General features: G+C 40.8%; 1 long non-coding RNA gene across 1 annotated transcript; it reads left to right on the top strand.

The window, feature by feature from the left end:
- The first annotated feature begins 11,004 nt into the window (after positions 1–11,004).
- Positions 11,005–11,480, top strand: LOC143722380 (uncharacterized). Its single transcript, XR_013196873.1, has 2 exons — positions 11,005–11,050; positions 11,320–11,480. It is a non-coding gene; the product is annotated as an uncharacterized LOC143722380 (long non-coding RNA).
- Positions 11,481–11,699: the final 219 nt, after the last annotated feature.

Here is an 11,699-nt window from a genome sequence, read left to right as displayed (position 1 = left end):
TATTTGATGTTTGTTTATGTTTGTTTAGTCTTTTTTCAGTTTTTAAACGTACATGTTTCATCAGCACTAATTACTTATGACAGAGAAACTTTACTGGAAATCGGGAAGCAACCGTATGAGCTCACTTTTAATCTGTTGGATCTAGACTGCCTGCTGCATCCGAGCTCACACCAGCGGGGCCCACCAACACCGGAGTCGGGTGAACAGCGCAGCCGGCGGAAAGAGCAGCTCAAGCGGCGACAAGGCAAGAGGGGTGGGCTACATGCTAGGCTAAAGGCTAGAGCTAGCCGACCGCCACTGCCTAGCCTTCTGCTTGCGAACGTCCGATCCCTCGAAAATAAAATGGATGAGCTTAGAACCAGGATTGTGTCCCAGCGAGAAACTAGAGACTGTTGTGCGCTGATTTTCAATGAAACCTGGCTATCGGACAATATACCGGATTCTGTGGTTCAGCTACAAACGTACTCCATACATCGCGGGGACTGCACAGCGGCATCTGAAAACAAAAAGGTGGGGGAACCTGCATCTATATTAACAATCGATGGTGCTCAGACGTGCAGACTGTCAGCAAACATTGTTCGAGTGATGCAGAGCTCTTATTGTTAAAATGCAGACCCTTTTATGTACCGAGGGAGTTTACTGCTGTATTTCTCCTGGGTGTTTACATCCCTCCGCACGCGAACCCCGCGGTAGCACTTGGGACTCTGTATGACGTTATAAACACACAATAAAACAGACACCCTGACGCAGTGTTTAGCGTTGCAGGCGATATTAACCACTGTAATGTACAGACTGTGATGCCTGCATACCATCAGCACGTTGATTTCCCTACAAGGGAGAAAAACACGTAATGACTGTATTGTTGATCTGGATGAATACACTTCAGTGGTAATTAGCTATATTAGCACGTGCATCGACAACATTGTGCCCCGTAAACACATACAGAAATATCCCAACCAGAAACCATGGATAAACTGTGAGGTACGATCCGTGCTGCATGCACGTTCCAAAGCATTTGTCTCAGGTAATGCCAGTGACTACAAGAAGAGCCATAAGGGATGCCAAAAGACAATATAGATTGAAACTAGAGAGTAATTACACCACCGCAGATACCCAACGCATGTGGCAGGGATTGGAAAGTATCACTGGCTACAAAGGCAGAAGCAGGGGTAAGATCATTGACAGTCACATTACACCTGATGATTTTAATGAATTCTATGCCTGCTTTGAGGCCTTAAACATCGATCTCTCCCTAAATGTTAGTAAAACAAAGGAGATGATTGCTGACCCACGGAGGAGGAGGAAGCAGTACCCATCACTGCATATCGGAGAGACTGCGGTGGAGAAAATGAGCACATTTAAATTTCTTGGTGTTCACATATCTGAGGACCTCTCCTGGACTTATAACATCACACATCTGGTGAGGAAATCCCGACAGCGGCTGTATTTCCTGAGAAAGCTGAGGAAATTTGATATGTCAGGCAAAATCCTCAGCAGCTTCTACAGATGTATAATCGAGAGTAACCTCACCAGCTCGATCACAGTCTGGTTCGGCAATTGTACAGCACGGGACCGCAGGGCTCTGCAACAGGTGGTGAGAACAGCCGAAACTATCACTGGTACAGCCTTAACAACGCTGGAGAAGATCTACCAGATCAGGGTCAACAGGAGGGCCCACAACATCATCAAGGACAGTAACCACCCTCAGCATAACATATTCACACTTCTACCATCTGGAAGACGCTACAGAAGTGTGAAAGCAAGGACAACAAGACTGAAAAACAGCTTTTACCCACAGGCCATCAGACTTGTGAATGGTACTTATCCATTGCCCCTTCCCCCAACACTGCAAACTGCCCCATGATGGTGTAAATGACCCATCCCACCTTGTATGTATGCGTGCACACACACATACGCACACAGACAGAGGGACATGGGAGTGAACTAATGACAACTTACCTCTGCATACTTTGCACTTTACTTTATTTATATCTCTCTGATGTCTAGTCACTTGTTATTTATGTGAGTTTAATTGATGTCTGATGTTGCTGGGAGGATTCGCAGAATAATAATTTCATTGTACTGTGTGACGACTGTTTCCTGTGAATATGATAATAAAGTTTGAATTGATGGAAAATGTTCTTCATAATTTTCGTCAACAACATTTTTTCACTGACGAAAAGTAGACGATAACTAAATAAAAATAGTTTTTGAATGACAAAGACTGAAAGACTATTGACTTTTTCGTAAACGATAAAAAAAGTGAGACGAAACTGTTAGGGAAGGACGATTTGGGAAGAGATCCAGTCAGAACCAATGTCCTGCGTGTTTGACTTGCACATTTGAATTGTAACGTGCTGATCTTCCCGACAATACACTTGTACGAAAATCTGTGTCTGTATTGCATGTTCAAAACTTACAGTTTTTTACAGTCGCTAGGACACATTTCTCAATGTTTTGGTCACTTTTTCAAAACTCTTCACACAGTGAGCACAACAGAAGTATATATGGGCGAAACTGTGGATCATTTATCATTGCTTTGGCACAAAATGCATTCAGTGACTACATCTTTCAAATTACATTAATTATTTTCTCACTTCGACACAACAACCACCAAAACTCTGTGTACCTACAGTCCAATTTGCACATGCTTACTGTTTTCAAAACTGTTAAACTTATGTTCAAAACAATAACATAATACAAAACTGAATGTGACAGCAATTTGCTAAATTTCTACAGTAATATTGTAATGAAATATATTTCGAATCTAAAAATGAAATGCTATAAAAACAATTGGACAATTGGACCAACCACAGCTGATTCCTATTGTATCTGTATCGGTGAATGGTGTGTACAAATTCTTGTATTTTGTAATTAGTCTGTGCAAAAAACAAACAAAAAAAGACAAAAAATATATTGAAGCATACTGCATCATGTCTGATTCATTCCAGTAAAATATATTGCAGTGAATTCTAAACAGTAGAGAGGTGTGCTTGTTTTACAGAAGAAAACATTGTATAATGCTACCTGTTGTTAGTGTTTTTAGGTCATTGTTTTGTGGGTGACAAAGTGTGTTTGTTGTCTGTCAACCTTTGCTAGTGTGATGGAAGAATATGTTGATTTGAGACATGTATGAAGTGATATGGTAGTTTTAGTGCATTTTTAAAGTGAAATGAACTGCTGTGCCGAGCTGAAAGTTGGTTTGGAGAACTGTGTAAGAGTTTTGAAAAAGTGACCTAAGTATTGAGAAATGTGTCCAAGTGACTATAAAAAACTGTAAGCTAAATATGTTTTAGTCAAAAGTCTATGGCTAAAACTAAATCAGAATTTGCTACAAAATTGAACACTGGTTGCTCGGTGGTGCAACGTTCCAACATAGCCTCGTTTGGAACTATTTTTATAAACAGAGTGAACAACAGAGTAACTGGCAATACTGTGGCAATACATAATCTGTACATAAGCACATAATCATACCATCTCCTTCTTACAGAAATATCCAAGTTGTCTGTCGATTACTCCATTTTACTTTCCATTTTCAATTAATTGAATTATTACCATTTCATTTGGTCTTTGTTAAGGTTGGATTAAATAGGTCAATGCACTAAGAGACGCATTTGAGCCTAATTCATCCATTCCTAACTGTTACACAGATATCCACTTTTCTGCACAAATGCAGCCCATCGCAATCATATTTCCCATGACCTTGAGGATTAATCCGCCTGGCATTATCTTTCTGAGTAACATGTGACACCTTACCCACGTGTGAGAGCCGATATGTGGATGTGGATGTGTCTGTGTTTCAATCTAAAGTGTCATATTGTGGGTGTGTGTGTGTGTGTGTGTGTGTCCTTTAGCAAAACATATGACAGTACCAGCTCAGCTGGTGAATGTCGAGCTGAAGTCTGCACTGCAGTCAACCTGAACACGTGAAGAGCAGAGAGCTCAATGTGAGGAAGAACAAATGCTGCACACAAGCCAGTAGAAATGGGGGTGTGCTGGAGTGTGGGTCTCTTGATTCAGAAATGCCTTGCTTTTTTTTCTTGCTTTTTTTCTTAGATGGTTCAAATCCTCTTTGAATGAAACTCTGGGCCTGTCATCTTTCCTAGCACAGCTGTGACATTTCCCCACTGAAAACAGGAAATATGTATGATGTATTGGCTAGAGATAACACATGCTGCAGTCTACTTTAACTGTACTGTAAAAAGTGCATATGTGGGTTTCAATGTATGCGTGTATGTAATCAATGTGTGTGTGTGTGTGTGTGTGTGTGTGTGTGTGTGTGTGTGTGTGTGTGTGTGTGTGTGTGTGTGTGTGTGTGGATTTCCGAGTTCAATTCTTTCGCCTGCTGTTACCTCACATGGCCATCTGTAGTGATAATCAATGGCCCACAGTGATATTTTAGACTAAGATGGGGGCTTAAACAAATATGGCGGATATTAAACTGACTGCCTAATGCTATCCAACCTTTATGCTGTAATGTGCTGCCTAGGGTAAACCGAAGAAACAGTGTTGCACTGAATTTCAATGTCTCCTACTGCAGTCCATTCAATTAAGACAGCAAGAATTTTAAATTTTCTATTTAGAAAGATACAGCATGAAGCCACTTTTTGTTAACCATACAAATTGGAAAATGTGCAACAGTCTACAATTTGTTTTTGTAAGGATGACCCACATCCTTACAAAAACAAATTGTAGACTGTATGACAGTCTGACAAATTGTATGACACCATTCAACATCAGGATTGTGTGCCTTTCATCAAGGCAACAAACAAAAGCAGAATTGCAACTTAAATTTATAAAGAGTGAGAATCATTTTTTAAGTAAAAGCAAAGTTTGTCATTCAAAGTCAAACATGTAAAGTTTGTAAGTGAAAGATTCAGTGTTGGATTGAATGTTGAAGTCTTGTTTTAAGTTTAAAAAAAACTTTAAAAAGCCTTGAATGTTTAAGGTTTATAGATATTTTTTAATTATTATGTATTATTCAACTTAAGGTTGGCAGTTGCACATTGTCCAAATTGCATTGTTATAATGGGGATCACAAAGAGGGACAACCAGAATCTGTCTCAGGCATCATATTTGGAAGACATCCATGTTCCCATAATTGTCAGGATTATTGTTCAGAAGAGAAGAATTTGGGTCTTTGAATATTGGAGATTTTGGCCTTCTTCCAGAAACACCATTTGAGCCATGCAAATGCTGCTTTTGCCTGGCCAATCCTGCTGTGGAGTTTGGTGCTAGATGCCACTTTTTTTCTCCTGCAACAGCAATCACAGAAATTTGAATTCTTTAACCTGTTCGAGGTGAATGTTGACCTGTGATCAATCAATCTCTATAACTTTTGTCTTGTCGTCTTTGATTCTTAGACCGTGGGATTGGGCGATGCAGTAGGATGTTGGTTTCCTTTGCATCTATATCAGTGAATATGGCACCATCATCTGTGAACATATACAGGGAGTTGTTTTGCGTAAAAAATTTCGTCAAAATGGCATCGAACACGATATTGAAAAGCAGGAGAGACATAACATCTCCCTGGCAGACTCCACGTTGGACAGGAAATTTCTTTGGTTAGTTTGTGTCGGATAGACAGTGGTGGTGGTGGAGCAATTCAATGGTGCTTGGAGAAGTTTGATGATGATAGCTCGAGAAGAAATGGTTCCCCATATGATAGCCTGGTTTTTCCCGTTTTTTTCTCTCCTTGTTACAGTCTTTGGTTGCTTCCTTGCTAGGAGATTAAAGCAAAATATTTAACTTGATATGAGTAATTATATATAAAAAATATAATTTTGTTACCAAAATCTTTACCACGATACCATTAGGGGCTTCATTTAGGAACTTAGTTCTAGGAACTATCCACCAGAATGGTTCCCCGAGAACTAATAGTTCCCATAGGAACGTTTTCCTGGTTGTATTTGCACCGCCAGTAGGAACTCTGAAGTGACATAAGCCAGGTTTGTTGTTGTGACCTTTATTTTGACGGTACTGAGAACGCCAACCAGAGACTGAACACACAAACAGTGCTCGCATTCTCCGTGCTCATTAGTTTATGATCTCTCTAACAGTCCGGTCTCATATGTTATTAGATAGAACTGTTATACATTGAAAGTAGACAATATATAAAAAAAGTATTAGCATTTGCCATGTGTATGATGTCCAGTGTTGTAAGCTGTGCAGAAATACATAATCATGTTTCGCTTGGTCCCCTCAAAATTGCGTTGGATTTTCTCCTCAGGGTAAAGGTTAAGAGGCGCATTTTTCATGTTCGTAGAGTTAGTTTCTGGAGTAAATATATAGACTATAATCTGTGTGTTTACACATCCTTTTTATAAAATGGCGGATGCTGTATCAGGATGAACTTCCGCCAATAGTTCTAGGAACTGTAAAAAGGTTCCTCCGGTGCGAAAGCCCCTAATAATTTTCAATCACAATGACATTACAATAAAATCCTTATGTCTAAAATCATAGATGTTACCAACTGAAATTAAATACCCTGTTTCTCAACATCCTTATGATTGTTAATTAAATTTGGAAAATGTTAAACTCACCTTAGAATCTTCGACAACTGGCTATTTTTCACTTAAAATCGATTATATCTTTATTGATGCTTTTATAATAATTTATAACAACTCATATTTTCATTAATAGGGTACAACGGGGCTAAAGACGCACTGAGGTAAAAGACGTCTTTGATTTTATTTTTCTCTAAACCACTAGATGCCACAAAAACTTGCTGCAGCACATTTTAAATTAAACAAAACACAGGATTCTCCACCCGGCCCTCCTATGGGGGAAGGAGCAGTGTGTTCACCATCTCCTGGAAAAGAGCAGCTCCCTCCATTTCTGGGCCAGCCACCTCAGGGCTGCTTCGATGCACGCTTTGATGGTTTAGCGGTCTGGACGGGCTGCGTCACCTTCCTGCAGGTGGCTCAGGGTGGACAGGATGCTTTCAGTCTTCCCACAGCCGGTGTTGTCGCAGGGGGCCAGCCCGCGGTGACAAGATGTGCGTCACAGCCTCTGTCAGCTTCTGGACTGCCGAGAAGTGCTGGGCAAAGTCCTCGACAGTGTCGCCAAAGAGGCAGGGAGAGGCCTGGGAGATGGGGGCGTTGGGAAAGCAAACTTTGTCGGCGTCCTTCATCTCAGCCAGGTCCAACCAGAGATGACGTTCCTGGACCACTCTATCGTGGTCAGTCAAGGTCAGGGCGAGGTCAGTTGCCGTGTGCAGCTCCTGCAACAACCCTGGCTCAGAATTACTCACGTGCAGCTCTTTACCTGATAGACCTGCAGGATGGCCATGGCATGACGGGCGGAGGCGGGCTGTCCAGCGGTGGTGTAAGCCTTAGCAGCCAGGGCTGCTGTCATTATTACCTGCCCTGTACAGGAGACACAGTCGATTTTGTCAGGTGGCGGCACTTTCCAGGCACGTAAACCTTGGTTGCTCCGCCATCGATGGTATTGAGAGTGGAGGAGGCAGAAGAATGGGGGTGGTGATGGCGCAGTGGATAAGACACATGCCTTTGGTGTGTGAGACCCGGGTTCGAATCCACTCTGAGACACCAATGTGTCCCTGAGCAAGACACTTAACCCCTACTTGCTCCAGAGGCGTGCGACCTCTGAAATATAACAATTGTAAGTCGCTTTGGATAAAAGCGTCAGCTAAATGAATAAATGTAAATGTAAACGGCTTCGGGCGGTAAAAGGTGCCTTCCACGTTTTCCGAACCTCCTCATGCAACTCCGGGAAGCGGGGAGCGACGCGCAGTCGAAGACAGGAACCAATCATCCAACTGCGAGCGCTTGGGACCCATGGAGGATTCCAGTCGATCCTGAAGCTCATGGTGGGCCAGGAAAGCATGGCCGTCAGTTCTGGATCTAATTCAGCATGAGGAACCACCCCAGAGGGGGCCAGCTCAACTTCCTCATCCTCTCCAGAGGACAAAGGTCCGCTCCCGATCTACATCTGATTCTCATCCAGAGTGGCGAATGAGACACAAGATGCGTCGTCACATGAGGGCCAAAATTCGGCAACCCAGCGGCACATGGCATTATAGAGGACTGGTAGGTTCATGGGGACGGGTTAACACAGAAGAGTGTTAACCCGTCTCCCAGTGTGCTAACTAGACCCACAGCACATCAGCAGAGGGGACTCGTGCCTCCATATTGTAGAAGGAGAGTCGCGACCGAAATGTCAACATGGATATGCTCTCGTAGTGAGAGCATGCACAATCCATGAATGCTCTCTTAGCATGCTGTTTGCCCAGGCATGAGAGACAGCGATCGTGGCCATCAGATGAAGTCAGGACCGCATCCAGAAACACATGAAAGGAAAGACATCTTGAAAAAAACTTTGACCCCTCGTGATTGCTCTTTTAGGGAACTGTTCTTTTAGCCGAAATGCCCAGGGGCAAATTCTGCAATGTGTGCACAGCGAGCTGGATGCAGACATCGCTGGAATGCGTCTTCACATCAGCAGAGTGATTCCACGATGAGCTGTAGGCAAAAATGGCCATTTAAATTTTATCCTAGTAGCATTTAAAATTGCTGTTTTCTCTTTGCATAAATTTACTTTTAGTAGAGGTGAATGGATAGAGTGATCGCTGTGCAACTGCTTGGCTCCGAAGCAAAATATGAATGAAGTGATTAATCCCAGTCCTATTTATAACCGTATATCCGAGTGGGTGTGACTCGGCATGCAAATCTCACTGGCCAATGTCCATTCGAATCGAATGTGACTGACTGAATGGGAACTGTAGGCATCATAGAATCATGTATTCCTTTATATTGGCTCATAGTTGTTGTGACGATCAGGCATGTCTAAAAGTAAGTTTGAGTTTGATAAAATAACTTGTAGATCTGTGCTGACTCAAGCCGCGAACCATTTCAGACAATTAAGTACGATTTGGTAAACTGGTTTATCCTGTACAATAAAAAGAACCGGTTCGAAAGATCGATTTGTTTTTTTACTCGAGTTGAATGGAGTGAGTCATATCTTCTTCTGGATGTCCAATGAATGGCTTTTATCACTGGGTGGTGACTAGACGTCATTATGGCTATGAAGGGCCTTTAAGAGATTTTGGCCTGAACTCAAAGTGTCTGGGTTGTCTTGAGCTGAAGTGGGGCGATCAGAAGTGCTTATGACCTGGAGCAGATGGGAATAGTCACAGCGAGCCACCACAGCTAAATAAGACATTACAGCACATCAGCCAGTTCATCATGTGCATTTGGAGCCAGCGCAGTTTCCTCACCTGATGTGACTCGAAGACACATTTAAGGTGCTTTTCTTTCACAACTGTGACAGATGGTTTTTTCGTAAACTTTGCTCCAGCAGCCATACAATAATGTCCCAGATAGCATGATGACATTGATACAATGTTGATTTCTGATCCAAACCATCATTTTGGTTTGTCAATCTCAACCAAAATGATGTGTTTGAAATGCGTTGAATCAACATTGATATTTTGATGAAAGCTAACAGCACACATGGGTGAAGACAGTGACATTGAACTAACAGTGATTTGTAGTTGATGAGCAAGATTATTCAGGCATGTATCTCTGCAGAACACTAGTGGGTGTTTCTCAATCAGTGAGGCGTTTTCAAACCACAATGGGCATTTTCATCCGCTTTACCCGATTTGCTCTAATCCACAGGGGGGCTTGGTTTAAGGGTGGTCGTTCATGATTTTAGCAAGTCTGTTGAAAAATGGTTGAAAAACAGTTATTGTAGTTTGAAATTGGCCACTGATTGGTAAACGCCCATTTTGGTATTGCATGTGCACTCCTCAGTAGTCTAATGCTTCCTCATTAGAGAAAAAACATAGGTGTATCCTATACAGACCGCTTGTTTGTTGAAGCACCTGACATACTTACATGACTTCTCTAGCACAGTTTCAAACAATGGTGCATCTACCTTATTTCTCTGTTCCTTTGTTTTGTGTGCTTATTTACGTTGTTGCTCACTGTAATTTGATACATTGAAAAGTTATTAAACTGTTTGAATAAAGCATCTATTTTTCTACATTCTTAAAAGATGTATCTTGCTTTAGTAAAGTTTATTAGGAATTTCCTGAATAAAGTTCTAACATCATTTAACAGATTTCTTGAAGTGCAGGAGACATGAATATAAGCAAGAATGTTACACTGCAAAAATAGCCCATGTCTTGCATCCGTCAGTGCTTGCATGCAGAGAGCTCCTTTAGTAGGAGTGAAGGCAGATAAATGAAAAATGAGAAGCACCCTCCTGATAATGCTGACATTGATTATACACTGAGTTGTTGTCGTCAGCATAATCACCTGACCTGGGACTTGATGATATCCTGAGCCTTATCACTGCTCAATCAGGTAACCATCCATATTCCTAAATCAGTATTCAATTTGAGAAATGTATATGATTTCCATTCAGTTTAGCTTGTTTCCACTGAAACACAATAACAAAAATCATCTTGTGTTTATTAAGAAAGTGACTGACAAGGCTATTTTGTGATATTTAAAGACATTAAGGTCTACATAAGGTGAATCTGCAGCTTTAAAGGGATAGTTCAGCCTGAAATGAAAATTATGTCATCATTTATTTACCCTCAAGTTGTTCCAAACCTGTAAGAAACGTCTTTCTTCTGCTGCACACAAAAGATAAAGTGAAGAATGTTGGTAACCAGATGTGATGGTTGATGGTAGCCATTGACTTCCATGGTATTTTTGTCCTACAATGGAAATCAATGGCCACCGTCAGCTTTCTGGTTACCAACATTCTTTAAAATATCTTATTTTGTGTTCAACAGAAGAAAGAAACTCATACAGGGTTGGAACAACTTGAGGGTGATTAATGATGACAGAATTTTCATTACGGGCGGAAATATAATTTTAAAGAAATTTTCATTGAAAAAACCTAAACTCTTTTATTCTACAAGATAAACTTGTTACTTGAATGCCAAGTAGTTTCACAGAAAATGAACTGAGATTTAGTTAATGGCTTTAGCTCAGAGGTGTTTGTTCCTCTTCATGAAGAGTTTAGCTGCCTGGAAGTTTTCATTGATCCTAATGACCTTGATTGGCTGCCTCAGGTGTGTTTAATTAGGGCTGGAGATAAAACCGGACACCCCTGCCATAGTACTTTCTTTTGATATTGAAGCATTAATAGATTTTAGAAAAATAAATTAAATAAACAGAATTTAACAATACTATAATAGTAGTTAGAATATTTTGTGTTCAGCAACTTAAAAAAAAAAAAGTAGATCGTATTGTGTTTAGTATATTAACATTCTTGAATGTGACTGTATGTATGACAAATGAATTGACTCGTTCTTGAGTAACATCATACTTTCTTTTTCAGATTTCAGAGAACCCAAAGGAAAAGAGGCAGTAGTCTGATGCAAGACAGATTTTTAAAAACCTGAACCGTTGGACCACCTGTAGTTATGACATCCGACTTCTGAAGCCAATTTTATTTTTAAAGGTTGAAATGCTTTTGTCCTATTTCTCCCCCTTTCTTTTTTAATGAATAAACTTTTAATATATTTTTGTCATTGACTGATTTACTAAAATAAATTGACTCAACTGCTGGAAAGGTGCCATTTATATTTTAAAAGGTTTTCGCCTAATTTTGAAATGGTCAGGAATTTGTTGACACACCATTGAAGTGTAGTTGAAATGTTGATGTTGTTTCAACATTAACTTGGTACATCGGATGGCAACATTGTTTGACATTCCTTT

This window comes from Siphateles boraxobius, unplaced genomic scaffold (genome assembly GCF_051911475.1).
Source record: "Siphateles boraxobius isolate OS27281-9 unplaced genomic scaffold, OSU_SipBor_1 66, whole genome shotgun sequence".
Lineage (NCBI taxonomy): Eukaryota > Metazoa > Chordata > Actinopteri > Cypriniformes > Leuciscidae > Siphateles > Siphateles boraxobius.
Note: the sequence above shows the minus strand (reverse complement) of the source record. Positions and strands in the feature narration are given on the sequence as shown.